This window comes from Drosophila kikkawai, chromosome 2L, assembly GCF_030179895.1.
Source record: "Drosophila kikkawai strain 14028-0561.14 chromosome 2L, DkikHiC1v2, whole genome shotgun sequence".
Lineage (NCBI taxonomy): Eukaryota > Metazoa > Arthropoda > Insecta > Diptera > Drosophilidae > Drosophila > Drosophila kikkawai.
In genome coordinates, this window is record NC_091728.1 from 18,657,592 (window position 1) to 18,675,778 (window position 18,187).

Below are 18,187 nucleotides of genomic sequence, written 5' to 3' on the forward strand. Positions count from 1 at the left end.
TTAGTTCCGATTCAGTTAATTCTGGCTATGTATCCGACTCTGTGTCGTCGTTGTGGCTGCTTAGCCCCACAATGCCCCACCTCTCCGCACAGTGATTCATGCCCATTGGCGCACACAGAACTCCGCGCCACTCCACCAGCACAGATACAGATACGGATATAAACACAGCCGCAGACACAGATACAGGGCCACACGACCACAGAGGCAGTGGGAAGAAGGCGGGCTCCAAAGTTCGTGGAGATCCTTTTGTATGTTAATCGTCTGTCGCTCAGTCCCATCTTTGTATCTTTGTATCTCTGTACGTCTGTATCTCCGCCTGTGCTCTGTGTGCTATGTTCCGTTCTGGTTGTGTTGGTGTTATTCTGTGCTCCTCCTTCTTTTGCCGCTCTCGCTCTCTCGTCCATTCTCAGGCCGGGCATCCGGCAGATAAACAGATACAGATACATTTGCCTTCTGGAATGCTTGGCTTTCCACTACTCAACTTTAATGGCATTTAATTACCTTTTGCACGGGCCCGGCTTATCGCCGTATCTCGGCTGCCAGTGGACCACCAGAAATCGGGTCCTTGAGTGGCTTATCGTAGGTATTTTTGCCATCCCTGGCGCTACTTTCACTGGACCAATCCATTATCAGCTGCAGTTCATTTATCAACTGCCTCGTGTGTCATTTATAAACGACTCGGCCCGCAGCGGCAAGTGCCTGGCAAAAACATCTCGCAGCGCAAAAACTCCTTGGCACAGTTCAGTCGGGTTCAGGATGGAAGGGGATGCGTCCCCTGACCACATGCCAGCTCTTTGCGTTCGTCCTCGTCCTCGGTCACAGCAGGATCATCATGATCCCTTTTTGCATTCTGTTTTCCCTGCTACGCAACGGGGGCGTGAGTCCTAATTGTCCTCGAAGCGGATGGGAACTTCAAAGATGAGAGGGCTCGATAGCCAGGAGATTGTACTCAAGAAAGACAGCAAAAGGATATTTTATCGGACTGGAGTCTGTAACTATGTTTCAAATTAGAATTCTTGGTAAATATTTTCTTAAAGGTGGGTTATTTTTATGTTTTTCTGAAGTTAACACTTTAAAAATTAAAAATCTTTAAAGTAATAATTCAGAAATTTAAAAATTAACCCTCTAGTGCCCAAGACCGCCTCTAGACGGGCAATGTTAAAAACACCGTTATTTTATTATTTTCATTCCTTTTCACACGGTTTTCCGTTTTTTCTAATTCAGGAAAGTCCAAAAATTAAGTTCGTTGCGTTTGGAATACATACTAGAGCTAGCGCAAGCTGCTGTATTCATTTGAAGTTGAAAATTTGTGCAAATCGGACAAAATAATTATTTTGTAGGTAATGCGACATGTAAATACTTTTTTTTAAAATTCGAAAAAAATTAGAACAAAAAATTGTACTGTGTTGCTGACAGTCTCAATGACATTTACAATAAACATTTTAACAAAAAAAATTTTTTACCTAATTTTTTGTTGGCCTATCTTTCCAGAACTGCCTTCATGCGGTCCAAGGTTTTAGTCGTATAAAACTCGATCCGAGCAAAAGTAAAATTTTTTCCAAAACAAACATTCACTTTTGATACATACTGAATCCAAAAATAATTTTTTTTTTTGAAAAAAAAATTTGGGCACTAGAGGGTTAAAAGATATATAATTTCTTGACACTACCAAAGTAACTATGATTTATTGCCACATAATAATTCTTTTCTGCCAATCTGATAACGCCCAGGGTGCGCTAATAAAGATATATGTTATAGACTTTCGAGACATTCCTCCCCCAATTAGGAAACCTAATACACCCATTACCATGGACTCTAGCGTTTCAGCTGTTTGCACACAGTCCATCAGCACAACAAATGAACCTCATTAGGGATCCTTTTATAACGTGGCCAGCGATGCGCTTTGTTTCGCTGTTCCAGCCAGCTAATCAATTACCTCAAGCAGGCTTCCCTGCTACACAAAAGTCGCCAAACAATGCCGCTTGGCACGTGGACGGCCATCGAGAGCCTTTCACTGCGGCGAACCTGCCGTCGACTTGATGGAAAGGTGACAGTCGCAGTCACTTCAGAAAAACAGAAAAACCAGACGGACACAGAGACAAAAACTCGACCAAGAGGCGCAGCCGCAAAACTGCAGACAGAAGGAGCCACGGTCCGATCCGATGCGGTACTATATGTATACGATATCGCATAGTAGATACAATCGGATTCCGATTCCTACGACGGACATTGTCAATTGTTGCTCGACTGGCTCTCTTCTGGATTCTTGTTGGCTGTGTCTTTTGTTCAATTAAAACGTTATTATTGTGTGTTTTGTTTTGTGATGAATGACAAACTGGCTGTAAACTGCAACTGGGGACTCCGAGTCTAAGTTGCATCTCGTGAAAGCTGATCCTGAGCGTTTTGTAAGAAGCGGGCTTCGCTTTGGGCCCGGGCTCGGGTTTGGTCTGATCTTGTGGTAATTTGATGCTGCCGCCGGCGTCCCTTCCTTTTGTTGCCGTCGGAATCGTTTTGTTTGTTTATAAATTGGTAACAAAGCCTCCTTGGCCGGCCATTAGCCGCCATCAGGATCAGTGCCGGGACTTCGCTTGATTTATGCATTTTTGATTGTAACCCAATACCGAAGGCGGTCTATAGGGGAGCGTTTTATTAGCGCCAGTTAATAATTTCCTTGGGAAAATTGCAGGGGGTCAGCCAAAATTGAGTACAGTTTGTTTGATTGGTGAGTAAATTGAGATTGCAGTTGGAGTTTATTATGACTTGGCTGATTGATAGACGTAATAAATTCGTTATTTATATTCGCTTTAAGTGCCTTCGAAGGGTGTTAAAAATTTTACTAATACAAACTCTTGAATTAAAGCTTAAGCACCCAATGATTTCGATCTAAAAAGGTTTTCCACCTCAGGTTCCTCTTATGAAAAAACACCTTTCTACAAGATTAAATAAATAACATTTAAATATTTTGGCATTTTCGTCTCAAGAACAAAAGATTGACAATTTTCTGTGAATGGAAGATCCTTTCTCGATTGCATTGGAGTCATACGTAGCTCGTCATCGTTGTGAGGCAATCCATAGTGGAAATGGGGGAGGGAGCCACATGGCTCCCACTTCATGGAAACAGTTTGAATTCGAATTAACACAGCGGGCAGCCCGCATAGGCATTAAAAGTCAATTGCAATTAAGTTTGGTTAAGCATCTCCACGTATCTTTTTTTTTTTTTGGTAGGGGCATGTGTGAGAATATCAAAGGCGGATGCCTGGATGGGCTCCGAGCCCTCTCGAGTGGGCCACAAATCAAATTGGCACCAGATCCCTGGGCCAGGTCCCAGATCTGGCAAGCGCCATCGATAAAACTTAATGGCCAGCATAACTGTTGTGGAGAATGGCGGCCAATTGCATCGCGCATTCAAATTTATTACTAATTGGGTGTGAATTGCAACCAAATCGGGGGAACGGCGCAAGTGCAACATGCAGCCTGCAGCATGCAGCATAATCGAAATTGGTGCTAATTGATAGGCCTTTGATCTGCGGCCTCTATTTATTTACAGCGATTGTAAAACAACAGATCGTGCATAAAACAAACATCGCTCGGCATGGAGAAATCGCTGAAATGGGAATCTAAATGGAGAGTACTTCACGTAATCGCTGTGGCAATGGCCATGCCCGGGTTCTGGCCTCGGATTGGGACTAGGCCGGGTGTGGATGGCCTGCAGCCAATCCGTTCGCTGCACATCAAAATCATCATTAGCACCCGGGCTCGACACATTCCCGTAATGGTCGCATTACTGTCAAGTGCCCCCGACGGAAGGGAGACATCAAATTTTATGATTTCATAAATATTTAACCAGAGACTCAACTCAACTCAACTCAAGTCAATCTGCTGCCGAAGTTCAGGTTCAGGCCAGTGTCTTCCGCGAGAGAGAGTGAGTATCTCCTTGTCTAAACAAACTATTTCGGATCCCAACCCGCAACAAAACACATTAATTTACTTTGTCTTCGGGCTGTAAACACTCGTTCCATTTGCTGTTGCTAAGGCCCTCGTTGTTATCGTTGTTTCCAGAGGCCGCGCCGTATAGTTGCTCCTCGTACCACATCAACTACATAAACTAGTCGTAATGGCGCAATAATCGCCACTTACATAAATGTTGCTTAATATTTATTGTTGATTTTTATGTATCGACACGTTAGTTTTTTGTTGCCCGTTCGATTTGAGTGGGATATTAATTTAATTGAACTCTAAATTACACGGAGAATGCTGTAATACCTTGGATCATAATTGGGCTAGAGAGTAGAATATTTCCTGATCTAAAGAATATTCAGGAAATCCTAATTTTAAAAGCTTTTTATATCATGAATTCCAAGTTTAAGCACCTGTGCTTGTATCCAGGAAAAAGGCAAGATCAGTCCTATGCACTTTTCACACTTTATTCACTTCCTCCTTGCATCCTTTTTCATTGAAATGATGAGTGCTCCTATCGGAATTAGACCCCAATCCGGCGAGAGTAAACATCGACGGACGAACCCATAAAGTTATGTTACATATTCCATGCTCCTGCAGCAGATTTGCCTCAGAAAACACCATAAAATAGGGGAAGTAGTAGGCATCACTCCTATCCAAACAATATCAGGCGCTAAACTCGATACGATATTTCCAGGCTGAGCGAACACTTTGTTGCCGAGATGATAAAATCGGTTGAGAATCTGTCACCTTGTCTCCATAAATTCGCAGTTCGGATGCAGCAAAAAACCACAAAACAAACGGAGCACAAGGTGCTGATGGGAACATAACAACAGCAGCATCCAACCATACACGGGAAGAAAAAAATCTCTAACCTATGATTTTATAAAATTAATCTAAAAATAAATAATCAAAAAACATATATACATAGAGTTGAACTTAAAGCCTCCAGAAAAAAGTCCTTATTATTCTTAAGTTACAATCCAAAGTTCTCAAATTTCGTTTCGGTGTAGCAAAGACTTGAAGAAAAGTCTGGGAAGGCATTAAAGTTTACATACTCGTAGCATCGTAAATTGTAAACAAAATTATTGCAACGATTGCCAAATTAAGTGCAACCGCAAAATGAAAATTTAATTTCGCAAAATGCACTTCTGTTTGTTTGTTCGCGCAGCTGTTGCAGATATGTGCATTCGTGACCCAAAGAGAGGGATGCGAATCAGCCTCGATCGCCACCGATATTGATCTATTTTTACGCGGACAGCAATCGATAACTTGTTTATTTATAAGGCTTATGTTTGACATTGAAAATAATTTATAAACTCTGTTGTCTGCTGTCCGCTGTCTGCACAATTTATAAACTGCGAGCCCAGGCCTGGCAATTTACGAGAGATTCATTCATAGGGAAGCCGCGGCTCGATTTACTCATTATCAATGCAATTGGACGCGGCGCAGATGTTGCTCCGCAGCATTTAACTGTAGGCCCAAAAATGGTTAAAGCCATTCATGTCAGGAATCGGCCAAAGAAGCCGCAATTGATCAGTATGCAACATGGGGCAGCAACATGTTGAGCAGCCGCAATGTTGCCGCAACAATTCCGGCCAATTGCTGCGAAATGTTGCCATTGCCAGCTGGCATCTTGTAAATGCAACGCATGACAATGAACGAATCCCCATCCTGATCCTCCTCTGACCGCCGGTCTACCATCCCGTTTTGGGCAGGACAAGCCATGCTCCTCCGATCTGTTCTAGTCTGGCCTGGTGAATGGTTCTCGATCCAAGCTCCCCGCCACATCTGGCTCACTGGCTGACTGACTGACCGACGGTCCACAGTGCGTATGAATGGAGACAGGCGCTCGTCATCAGCTCTGAATTTAGTGGTGGCATCGTGAGTTCTTTCTATAGTATCAAAGTATCTTCTATTCGTAAGATTTCCGAGTTTGTGATATAAATAGTTAAATATTCAAATGATAAAATTAGGAAACATTTAAATAAATCTAATTACTATATAAACAAACCTTAAAAGGCTTAAGGAAATATATATATATATATATATATATATATATATATATATATATATATATATATATATATATATATATATATATATATATATATATATATATATATATATATATATATATATATTTTATATATATATATATATATATATATATATATATATATATATATATATATATATATATATATATATATATATATATATATATATATATATATTTATAGCTTTAAGAAGAATACGAAGATTCCTTTAAGATTCTGCACTTTTCAATATCATATTCAAGGTTTGCCAAGTTTAAAATACGAAAGTGAAACTGTTGTTATCTTTATTATTGTTTATTTATTCCTATAATGTCGATGGAATAACTTCCCAGCTTCAATACCCCCCAGGAAATCTGTTAAATGATCCTACGACTGATTGATTCTAATCTGCTAATATGTTTCCCGGAAAGAATAAATGTTATAAATCTCTAAATGTTATCCTAAAAAACCCCCAGATGTCACGCCATCCCATCAAATATTTGCACTTGCTATGGGGAAAGCGATAAATCAAGGCTCCCCGGCGACCATTTGATGGGCGATCTTATCGCAGGTCCCATCTCGAATCTGGAATCTCGAATCTTGGATCGCAGCAATCTTCTAATTTCGCATGCAGCCGCAGACTCGGACTCGCCTCGATTGCCAGATCGCGTGCATTGCTCATATATGGCAACGGGCGCGCATGGCGCACGTTTTAATTAGGATAATGAGTTGTTTCCGGGCTGACATCGGCGGAATGAGCTGCGCCAGCTCCAGCTTCAGTAGGGATTCATTCAGTTGGCCAACTGGTTGGTTGGTTGGCTGGTTGGCGAGTCCATCAGCAGTCGAGGCCATAAATGGAGCTACCATGTTGGAATTACAAATCGTTGTAAGTTTAATTAAAAATTAATAAATTTATGAGTTGCCGTCCGCATTAGCCATGCCAATTGTCTGGCCAGGAGCAATGCGATGCAATGCAGCAATGTTTAATGTTGTTGCAGTGTTGTCTGCGCTGGCCTCCATTGATTTATGAGTGCTCCTCTGAGAGAGGGTGAGACTGTCAGGCGTCTTTTGTGATATCTTCCTAGATACTGCCACATTGTTACACCAGACAAAATAAACTTGGAGCAATTTTATAACTTTACATTGAAACAAATTTAAAAGAGGGCATCTACCCTTTAAAATTACACTTAAAACTTACTTAAGCTTTTTATTACTAAATCTAAAATAATCTTCCTTCATTGCAGTATGTATATGGTAATTTTTTTGAAAGTGTAGCGACAGAAAATGCCACAAAATCGACATCAAGGCGCACCGCATGCCAGTGCCGAGTGATGAGCCCTTTGGCCACTTCAGTTGACTAATTACCGAGGCGATTACTGGAGCAAATCTGAATACAAGCATCTCTATGCGATGTGATGTCCCCGAAATCAACTGAAAAGAGTTCTTTCCGCGGACATCATTCACAGACCGGCAGTTTTCACAGGTTCCCAGCCACGTTGGTGGCCTGGCGCTAACTCCTCGACTTCGGGTCTCGGCTGCCGTTTCCCAAACAAATACCAAATATTAGCGCTTGCCCTTTCAACGCGGATAGGGATCGAAATGGGAATCGGGATCGGGAGGGCATCGCATCGAGTCCGCTCGGCGCTTAGCTACCGATGATCGCCGGCGTCTGGCGATCCGATCTGGCATAAGGCACAAGGCACTAGGCACAGGCACTCGCCGATGTTGATTTCGATGTTGATGTTGTTTAATTGCCGCTCTGACAGACGCACGCATGTCAAGTACAAATCAAAGCGAAAATCACAAATAGATACAGATACGCGGCGAACGCCGGTTCAGATACATAGATACATCTATAACGCGGCCTAGCTGCGTTTGCGTTAATTTTTTGTTTATTAGGCGGTAAATATCAAAGTTGAGCATAAATCAAATGTTAGCTGCTACATATCCCACCGATACAGATACAGATGCAGATACAGATACAGATACTAAGAGATACCCAGCCTCTGTAGTTGGCTGCGTTCTTGTTGTTCTTGTGTCGAAACTTTTCATTTTTATGCCAGATACTCGCGTATTACAAGGGTAGGGTAAGGTGGGGTAAAGCCGACAGTGTGGGTAAACCCGACCTCCCTCTGTTTTCGAAAATCGGAAGCACTACGCAAAATAATATTAGTGTTGTCGTGTAGAGCATCGAAAACAATGTAAATGGTGGTATGACAGCATTTTATTAGTCAACATTGAGATGGTCAAACGACAACAAGTTTGTTTTCACAATTTTGAATTTCATTTTTGTGCATAATTAACTGCAGGATATTTCTGTTTGTCAAAGTGATCGCATGAAAATTGTAAGTGGATTTAGATTCTTTGAATAAAGTCCTACAAAGTGCATATAAGTTTGGTTCATTTTTTTTCATAATTTCTTTTTTAATTGCGTTTTTATGAAAAATTACGTGGTGGGGCAAATCCGACCTCTAAATAGTGGGATAAATCCTGCCGCAAAAAATCCAAAAAAAACAACAATCACACCAAAACCATCAACATCGCAGCCAACCAGACGTTTAACTCGAACCAAAAAACGCCAGCAAGCTATTTGAGCAGCGAATCAGATGATACTGATTAATTATTTTGCTATTTTAATTTTTTTAATTCTTTTATCTTTTATTACCATTATATAACATAACATTGATTGATTTATCATTGCAAAACCTATATTTAGGTTATATCTGTACTAAATCAACCAAAAACATAGGCGGTCGGGTTTACCCCATCATTTTTGAACATAGCAAAAATGAACTTTTTCGTAAAACGCTTGTATCTCAAAACTTTTCAAAGGTATGAATAAAATGCTATGCATAGAACGTTGCGCAAAAGTCTAACCTTTAATTTGGTATATATAACGACTTTATCCGATGTAAAATAAACATTTTATAGCCAAAACCATTTACTAGGTCGGCTTTACCCCACCTTACCCTATATAATATTTGTGCCAATGAATACCCTGTAAAGTAAAACTATCAAGGTCGGTAAAAGAGCTTGACATGAAATATTTGGATTTATATTGGATAAAGGTATCCACAGATATGGAGCATCTTTCTTTGGAGTATCATATTAACTTGGACAGCTTACTGTTACGACAATACTAGGAATATTAAAAATAATAAGGTAGTATTACTTTTAAGCCTTGATACTCCATTTAATAATTAAGAGTTCTTCTCCTTCAAAATTACAAAACCTTTTGCCTTAGAACTCTTACTACCGAGGTATCTAATGGTCGTGGCACTCGGCTATGGGCTCCTTATTCGTATCTAGTTGGGATTTTTCGGCTGCGTTAATTTGTACGTTCTACAAAGTGCAACTTGTATCTTGTATCTCACGGGCTGTTTGTTTGTTTGCTGCCGTCGTTGTTTCTGTTATTGTTGTTTGTTTGCTTAGCTCGTACGCTCACTTGGCTCTGCTCCGGGTTCTGTTTAGTTTCAATAACCGTTTTCCAATTAACACGAAACGCGTGTTTTTCACGTTAATTAATACAAAACTTTTTATCAATATTTGCAATAAAAATCAATCAGCAGCTTTTGCAATTAATCAACATCAAAAGCAAAGCGCTGCCCCAAAGCTTGCCCCACCTGCCAACAGCCCAAAAGAGATACGGCTGGGAGCACAGATTTAGATACAGAAACGCACGGGCCACTAGTAGCTACAATGAGTACAATAAGTACGAGTATGAGTGTGAGTACGGGAACAAGTTGCCGCCACGCTTTTCTACGTTGTTGGCACCTTCCAGCGAAATGCGTCTGTAATTTGTTGTCTGACCTTTGATCCGTTTTCGTGGTACGTCTGCTTATATAAGCATTATATAAGCAAAATAAAACTATTATCTAATGGTTGATTCCAGGTAGAGTCCGAAATTTATGGACCGAATTGCATTTAACTAAATGAACATGTAAACAACGGCTGCCAATATATTGTACGTGTAGCTATCCATCCGAGAGTGAGTGAGTTATGGCCGGCCCGGCGAAAGACTAAGTCAAGGTCAGCCGAGTTAATAAGAAATAAATTATCTTTTGGGGCCTATTAACTGCGTATATGGCAAAAAGGTGTTGCTTTAAATAGTTAACTTAAGCTAAAGTTGTCTGAAGAGGATAAACTAAAGAATTGTACTTCCCTTAAGCCATTTGATATTTAATTTGTATTTCTTATTAAGGTGTGTGAACAAAAATTACCTTTCTTAATTATTTGATTATTTATTTATAATCCTTATTTATCAATGAGCATTAGAGGCCTTGCGCTTTGCTCTTTAAGGATCACCTTTGTATGGTCTGCTTGCCATAGTTCAACAGCTGCTATGGCGGATCGCTTGAGTGCATCTGCATCCCTCTAACAAACTTTGCAGACTTCCAAAGTGCGGCAGGGGGTACCACACACACCTCCAACTCTCAGACATTGACCAAGCGTTGAAATCAAGTGCATTAATTTATTACACAACAAACAGATTGCTTCGCAAATCAAACGAGCATTTACAGAGCGACCAGATACAAGATTAAAAAAAAGAAGATACAAGGAAAGTGCATGGCAGCCGCATAATCAATACAATTTGTGCGTTACGCCTGGATGCGACGACAGACAATTGAGAGGAATAGAGTGCAGGGGATACATCTTGGGGTATATATGTAATTTTGTATGTTTTGTAATAGCCAAACTAAACGTACAGGCCAAATGCAGCTCGTGCGGATAAAACACAAAACCAATTTGATATTTTCCGATCATGGGTTCAATGATTATCGATCAAGGAAAACCCCTTTTATTCCTAAACGGGCTCTACACAGAATACATTTTTCTCGGGAGCCACACGGAACAGAATGGGAAAAACTCATTGAACTTGCATAATGCAATTGATTTGGTAATATATTTCTTGAATTCTACGATAACTGATATAAAGATAATTATTTTTGACAACTTTCAGCTCCTTTACTCAAGTAAATCGACTCTTTAGCTACTATTTATATTATTTGGAGACTCCAAGGATGTGGATTCCCAAGATAAGTGTCCCAAATAGAACACAACCCACCAGGTGGGAAATTCTCTGAAGGGAGGTCCTCCAACGAGTTCGGATCGTGCCCAGCATAAAGTGCTACATTTAATTGTGCGCCAAACCCCCTGGCCACCAAGAGGCACAGACTGTTCTTCTTCTACGTCGTCGTAGTTTTTGCCCACGGCGTGTAGCGCACTTAATATTTATTGTTTATTTACACAAGCGCATTAATCGCAAAGCGCAAACGCGCCAAAAACGAGCAGCGCAATTCACCGTAAAGGCCTCGCCATCCTCGTATCACAAACCCAATCCAAATCCAAATCCCCACCAAACACTGCCGCAGGGAGATCGAGAGTTCTCCAGCGAGAGAGGGCCAAGTTTTCAGCTTAATTTTATAGAGGTATCGAGCTATATTAGAGACAGCGAGGAAAGTGCAAAACAGTGGAATAAAATTACTTAAAATGGCAAAGGAATTTTAACATCTTAAAAGACGTATATGATGGTTTATAATATAGATAAATAATGGTGAAATTTTTAAGCTAAAAGCCAAGGTAAATTTTAAAAACAAGCCATTTGTATTTCCCACAAAACTATTAAAGCCAAATAATATTATTAAAAAAAGAATAGTACTATAAGTGTACCATAATTATGATGATTCACTTGGGTTACATTTAACGTTCGTGAAATACTAGTTTTAATTACAATTTCTATGAACTGCACACGTGAAACCCATTTGAACTAATATTGATTTAAAGCGCAAGCTGAAAAATGATCAATTTCAATATGTGGCCATTATTATTTCAGAGGGTATTCTGGAAAATTTAACCAAAAGACATTTGCAGAACCACTGTCTCCACACTTCTTATTTCCCCCCCAAGAGATTTTCAGAACTTATTGCGTTTCAATATTTAGTTAGAAAATGTGTTTTGTTCGCACTAGCTCATTTAATTGCTAATTTATGGCCCCAACGATGGCGGGCGAGGGGGTCCAGGTAAAAGCACAGGTAGCGAGGCCTCTTTGGGGCATTCTCGATAATTGCGATAGCTGACGGGAAACTTTTGGCAAATCAATTTTTGCAACTTTGTGCCGACAGACGGTGAGAGAGAAAGAGGGGGAGGGCACCGATCTAGCGGAACAAAAATAAACAAGGGTTTTTGAAGACGAATGTGAGATTTGTATCTTGTTGCTGGAAATTTAAAGGTGGATGGATGGCTGGATGGATAGATTGGGGCTCGCACGCCAAGATTTTCCCACCAAAAAATTGTTACTTGTCATCCGGGCCGAACTTCATTAATTATGCAATCAGAAGTAGCGGCTAGAGCGATTTAGGGGCATAAATCACACGCTACTCAGTCGTTGGGACGGAGGAACGCAATGTTCGACACTGGATTTGCATAATTCCTGGAAGGCCAAAAATGAGCAAGGCAAGGAGGAGGCTGGAAATACTATATGCCCGATCAAGTGGCTTAATAGCTTGGGGAAAACAAGTGAAGTTCAACAGTTTGGAGAGCACTCGAGAGCGCCGTCGAAGGGAAAACACTCCACACTCCACTCCATTCCATGGCCAGGAATCGAACTCATACTCAGGGCATCTCCATCTCCATCTCCATCTTCGACTCCGACTCCAGGTGAAGCCTAGCCACGGCCTATTGAAAATGAAAATAACTTAATGCAAAGTAAGCGGCCGGCAACGACAACGCTCAACTGTTCATGAGCAAACAACGCGGTACATGCTGCCTCGAAACTCCGCAACTCGTTGGCTTCGTTGGCTCTTAACGAGGCCGACATCAAACAACAGGGAACGGGATCGGGATCGGGATCGGTACTGGGCTCTGGCTCTGAGGCTGCGGCTGAGACTGGGCTGAGATCTCGAGGCTGGGCTTCACTGCTATGTAAACAATTCCTAGGCAACCACCACATGCCACCAGTTGCCCCTGTATCTGTGCGAGCGCTGCTAACATTTCACTCAACATGCTGCAGTCCAAGGAGGAAGGAGCGCCTTGAGTGAAAGGATTCGACTAGAAAATACCCTTGGAGCAAGTAATATAATTTTCAAGTAATGAAAACCAAAGCTAGAAAACCTTGTAAAAGCGTAAAAGGACACTTAAAACATACATAGGCTAAGATTAATGATTATGAAAGCACTTACTTAACTAAAACTTGTAATTCCAATATATTCCTTTTCATTGTAATATTCACTGTAATTATTTATTTACTCTTTTTCCCCTAACAAATTCACCCCAAAAATAGGAACTGAACAGCTAAGAGATCAGTCTGCTATTCCCTCGCCCGATCGCTGGTAATGTGAAAAATTTCTTAGTCAAATATTGACCAGGGCCTAGCAAGAAAGAAGATTCAGAGCTGACGAGGTTGATGATTTTTCAATTTGGGTTTTGTAGTTTTCCGCTGGGATGATCTTGGCCGGAGAAGCCATCGGCCTGCAGCACTCTTAAACAGTTCATTTCTTTTGTCAAGGCCTCTGGGACGGGACGCGCTGCGAGACGTTTTTTTTTTAGATATTGCCGCTCGGCAAATGTGGCTGCTGGCAAATGACAAACAGGCTACCGAACAAGTTAAAATATTTAAACATGTTTAGTGATTTGCTGTTAAGTAGTCGGTAATGCACACGAGCAGTCAAAAAAAAAACAGAAGGAAGAAGAGATGAGTGCACAGAAAAAAATATTTAAGAGGAATAAAACATAATATAAAATCTTTTATATTGTAAACAAAAAGAAGGTTCTATTCTGGAAATAATATATTAACGGATTTTACATTTAAGCTAATTATGTATTTAAGAGCTTACAAATTCAATACAATGAATTTTAAAAAAATCTTTATTGTCTTTTAAAGAAGAAGAGAAAAAGTTAAAGAAGTTTCCATATTATTTTTATCATTATTAAATATTATTTATATCATTACAAAATATAACCAAACCAAACTAAAAATTACTGCCACTCAAAATATACCTTAATTTCTTAACAAAAAGCAATAACATTATATAAACATTTTTTTAGATACGAAAATCTACAAATTAATATCAAATTGATCAAATTGTCTTGCCCCTGGCAATGCCAGGGACATGAACTTTAATTCCGATTTAGATTTGGACTCGGACTTTGCTCGATCAATGAGCAGCATCAGGTACGAATGATGGCTGCTTTGGCGTTGGCGATGATCGACGATCCAGAGTTGCAGCCGAATATATATTCGAAGAAGAGCAGCGACTGCCGCGGTAGCTGGTCCAATGTTTGTTTATTTATTTGCCCGCGGCTGTTAATAATTTATGTAAGAGCGTGTGGGCACTTGGAAAATAACAAACATTGCTCGCCCCGTGCATCCACAGAGGCAATCCGCTCTCTGCTCTCCGCGTGGAAAAGCGTTAAAAAAAATTGTGATTTTGAACTTGACGGATCGGAGACGGGCAACTCCCAACTCCGGCTTCGACTCCCTCCTTTAATTAGCATTGGTAATGAGATTTTAATATTCTCCGGACTGGGCGTGTTTGTGGAAAGCAATGCATTGCAGGCCCATTGATCTCGGCGGCGTATGCGTGATATTTGTCGAGTCATTTGGCCGCGTTCGAGTTGTTTGGCTAAGCTCGGATTTGGCTTTCTTTTGACGGGTGTGAGTTCATTGAGATTAACGGTATACATTTTAGGGCTTTGCTGTTTGTTTTTGGGGCGGGGAACAGTATTGAATCGCATAATGAAAGTGAAGATATCAATATCTCACACATTGCAATGCATTGGGCATTATAGAATGAAAGTCAATAGGTGAGGAGCCGTACAAAAGAACCAAAAAGTAGGACGTTTATAAATTATAGTATATAGTAATTAAAATAAATTCGATCTCACTTTATACAAATTGCTAATAATTTAGCAAACACCCACGGAAGTCTTGTAAATAAATTCGATTTCCGTATAGTCTTAAAGGTCGGCCATCACCTTCATCGGCCCACCAAAATCTGTGAGTATATTTACTCTATTAATTTTAAAGTTGTCTTAGTTGAATTTCGGCCCACAGTCTTCCGTTGACTGATCCAATTTCTAGGGAACCTTGCCGCCACACATTCATCAGTGCAACTCGCATCGAAAACAAACCATTAATTTTTCGAACAAGCTTCTATCGAACCGAAATCGAATTCCTAAGCAAAACATCATGCGATATTTCTTCCTGATTTTTGCATTCGCTAAAAATTGGCTAAAACACTTACAAATTGTTGAAATTCTATTCCCAGAAATACACTTTCAATTATTATTTCCCGCTAATACACACACCCTCGCAGTCGACGGCAACGTCTGGCAAATAAACAAAGCAGCCGCTACAGCAGCAAAAGCGGCAGCAATAACCGCCACAACAAGAGTCGGAAAATAGAAACAATTTCGGAATCCCGAACCCAAATCAGTGCGAAATATTTGCAATGATTACGTGAGAGCGAGACCGCGAAACTGGGCGCATAAAAAATATGCCAAAGGCAAATAAATAAGGCGAGTGCAGCCATAAGCGAATATGTATATTTCTGTATATTAAGTTGCCAAAGCCAAAGCCAAACTAAACAAAGCCACAAAGTGAGAACAAGTGGCACGCATGGGAAGTCTGCCGGAGACCTTATAATAAACAAATGGGCTGCCAGAGCAATTGCACATAGCGTACGTTTTAAACATAAACAAACCAAAACAAAAGCCCCCAGAATAAAACCGAAAAAGCCAAACAAAAACTCAAAAACAAAAAAAAAAAGTGCGGCCCATAAAAGTTTCAGAGGCACTCGCATCAACGGCAACTTGTTTTTCCACCGCTAGACAAAATGCCAAATCCATATCCAAATCCAAATCCCATACAAATTCAGATACTGATGGTGACTGTGAGATACATTCGCCGGGGGCAGAGCTGCTGGGACGCCCCGAGCGATCTCTTGCTGTGATTTTTATGCACAACAAGCTGCAGATGAGCAGCAAAAAAAAATTTAAAGGAGAAAAAAAGTAATTTTTAATCGAAACGAATTAATGAGCAGCGCAGAAAGCGAAATATTTTTGTTGAAATCGTTAAAAGAAGCGCACGCCTGCCGATGATGATGATGTCCTGCAGCGCCAGCCAACAGATACAGATACAGACATAGTAGATACGGCACACAGAAACAAATGGAAAAAGCATTACGCCTTAAAATTGTTTAAATTAATAAATATTTCTAAAATTATAATAGTTGAAAATGTAAATAAAATGACTACTTATTATTCCCTAATTAATTTTTACTTGCAAATAATCTGGTTAAAATTCCCTTTTTCGGTGTATGGATCCAGCTGTATTCCCGGATACAGACATAGCTACAAATACACATACAGATACAGATAGAGATACAGATGTGCATAGTTGGAGCAGCCGCTTAACCTTGACCACGCCGCCCAGCTGGGATGATGATGCTGCAAAGTTGATTCTCGCCAGAGTGCTTACAGCCCCCGGAGCTCCCCGGTCGCTGGCTACCGCGGCAGCCACCACCTGTAAACGGCTTTTGGCAACAAAATCTGTCTAAATATTTTGTGGCCGGGAGCGCGAAACATTTATGATTTGTGGCCGCGCAATGAAAATGCGTTCATGGAAATGAGGCATGTGATTTTCGAGGCCAGCGAAAAAAATAAAGGCTAAAAATCGAGTGAGAGAGAAAAAACATATTGCATACATATGCGCGCCTTGCCGGCCGGTGAAATAGCATCCACAAGATGTATCTGTATCTATGTAGCTGCTCCTCCACCGCCCTGACCGCCCAGCCAGATGCTCCGCCGACCTGCTCTTGGCCCACTGAAATTTATGTTTGGTCATTAGCATCAACAAGCTTGCCTCGCCTATCGCAATTAACTTTTCAAAGTATTTCAATTATTTTAATTTATCCGTGAATTTGGCTATCCATAAGTTTTTATGGCCAACGCCACCACCCCCACCAGGCCCCCCCATAAATGCCATAAATAAATGCGATTTTTTTTTTTTCGCCCAGCTCCCTCTAAGTGGTCCGGCCTGTTCTGCCATCGGAACATTCTCAATTTCAATTGACTTTTATGGTTTAATTATTTACACGCCGAAAGTTGCATGAAAATTTCCATGGCGAATCGCTCGGTAGGCCTAAAGTTGGTGGTCATGGCAACACAGGTGCCACAGTTCATTTACCCGCGAGGAGGAGCCTTGGACCGGGCCAACTATTGCGCATATTTGTTGATAGCAATATATGGGTGGTGGTCCATAAAACAGATTGAAAGGGTGTGGAGGGATCAAAGCCACAGATGCCTGTCCAATGATGGAGATGAATTTGATGGAAGTCCGCCATGGCTGGCCGAGGATCTATAACTTGTTGGTAATTTATTTGTGGCAAACACGGCTTCTATATTTATACATCCATTCAGAAACATCAAAACTACATTTATTTTTAGGCAAAATAGAACGAATAAACACCAGTATGAGTGGGTGAATATAAAAATGGTATAAATATGGAATAAATACTAACTAGGTTATATTTATAATGGGTTCTTGAACATATTAATAATCAGCTTTATGAAAATTTCTTTGGAACATCTATGTGTTTTTATTCTTCCTGATTTATTAAATAATCCCCTAACTATTAGGAATTTTCTCTGCAAAGAGAAGTATTTATTTGAATAAAGGTTTTCCAAACAATCGCCTCAATCTTTTGGCACACAAACACAGAAAACACAAAACGATATTTCAGCGAAACTATGATTCTCAGGATTTCAACAGAGGGGCGCCATCATTTCACCATGTTTACCAGCCTGTGTGAAGATTTTCTTGCCAAATATGCGTGTCATGCAGGTTCATCTAAATTTTATTCTATTTCACATATTTGGGCAAATTTTTATGGGCCATTGAAACTCTGGAAATCCCCCAAGCAAATATTTTTAGCGGTGAAAAAAGCTTCCACTTGGGCAACCGCAGATTTTCCATGCTGGGTCGTAGGCGAAACATTTCCATCATATATCAAACGGGGTGGGGATTGCAAATGCGATTAGGGATCACCTGGTGGTGGCCACTTCCTGGAAACAAAGTTCTCTCGAGACACTAAAAACAATTCAAGTGAATTTGAGTGTGAATTTTACGTTTTTTTTGCACAGATCAGTCTGGGAGCAGGGCAGGCAGCTTCCAGCTGGGGCAGAAGCGATCC

General features: G+C 40.6%; 1 protein-coding gene and 1 long non-coding RNA gene across 3 annotated transcripts in view; one reads left to right on the plus strand and one right to left on the minus strand.

Annotated features, from left to right (window-relative positions):
- dpp (decapentaplegic morphogen) overlaps positions 1 to 18,187 on the minus strand; it is a 37,575-nt gene that overhangs the window by 11,954 nt on the left and 7,434 nt on the right. The window lies entirely within an intron of this gene.
- Positions 17,059 to 17,580, plus strand: LOC108077423 (uncharacterized). 2 transcript variants are annotated; one of them, XR_011445880.1, is made up of 2 exons: positions 17,059 to 17,365; positions 17,415 to 17,580. It is a non-coding gene; the product is annotated as an uncharacterized lncRNA (long non-coding RNA). The 2 variants fall into 2 exon arrangements; XR_001770804.2 differs by having other exon boundaries at positions 17,442 to 17,580.